Here is a 1,087-nt window from a genome sequence, read left to right as displayed (position 1 = left end):
GGGGGGGGTTTGAGGGGTGAGGAGGGAGTTTTGTCATTGTTAGAAAATATGGCATCTTCTAAGGACTAGTACAAGGGATGTAACTGTGCAGAACCTAGTACGTTTAGTCTCGATAATGTTCAGATTGTTTCCCTTCGTTTTAAGACGGCTGAAAATCAATGTAAGATTAATTTGCTAATTAACCCAATTAATATTAACCTAATTAACTGCAATGTCAATGGACATCCTTCTCATGTTATCCTTCTCCCCGTCATGCATGATATAGAGATTAAATGTGAGGCAGCGTGGTGTAATCAGGCTCTCGGCAATGTTGGGGCATATTGAGTTATGGGTATCATTTTAAAGCTTGTTCACTTGTCTTTATTTGGATTTTAAAAAATATCCATTTATCTTGAATACAAATCGAGATATTTGCGAATGAAGGAGGTGAGGGTCACCTGTTTTCAGAGGTAAAATTAGTGAGGAAATGACAGCCAAAGATTAGTTATTACCTTATCTTAAGAGTACGTGGTAACTGAAAATTTACATTGTTTGTACCTTTAATCTATATTTTAAAGAAAAATCCTCACAGAAATGAGTTTTTTAATGGGCATGAAAGGTGTTGAGCCAAAAAACAAAAATTTGGTCAATATTAGCCAACCTTTGGAAAAATGCAAGTTTCTTCACTTTGATTATTTTGACGAGAGCCTGGTTCCACCACGCTGTCTCACAAATGATTAACGATTGAAAGCTCAACTGGTTCACGAATTGATTAATTACCGTAAGAACAAACGCAAATGTTTCTTTTTCACCAAGGACTTTCCACTTAAATGCGACTGAATTACAAATCGATTGTTTAAAAAAAAAAGAAACTCGTTTAACCAATCATTGACTACAAATTGACTTATAGATTGGTTTAATTTGTTCGTTATAACGGCTAATTGAATGATGGACTGATATAACTGTTGTCTAATTGTTAACTGACTAATTATTGGTTGAGCGAATATTGGACTGATGCTTGACATACCGTTTGATTAATAGATTATCTGATTATAATTCAGTTCATTGACTCAGTGATTCAATAACTGACTGCTTGATGTATCCTATC

General features: G+C 34.7%; 1 protein-coding gene across 1 annotated transcript in view; it reads left to right on the top strand.

Moving 5' to 3' along the window:
• Nucleotides 1-1,087, top strand: part of LOC106013320 (NXPE family member 3) — a gene marked incomplete at its 5' end in the record, with an annotated part of 14,353 nt that overhangs the window by 12,021 nt on the left and 1,245 nt on the right.

The sequence above is a fragment of the Aplysia californica genome, unplaced genomic scaffold, assembly GCF_000002075.1.
Source record: "Aplysia californica isolate F4 #8 unplaced genomic scaffold, AplCal3.0 scaffold00795, whole genome shotgun sequence".
NCBI classification, from domain to species: Eukaryota; Metazoa; Mollusca; class Gastropoda; order Aplysiida; family Aplysiidae; genus Aplysia; species Aplysia californica.
This window is presented reverse-complemented; position numbering and strand designations above follow the sequence as displayed.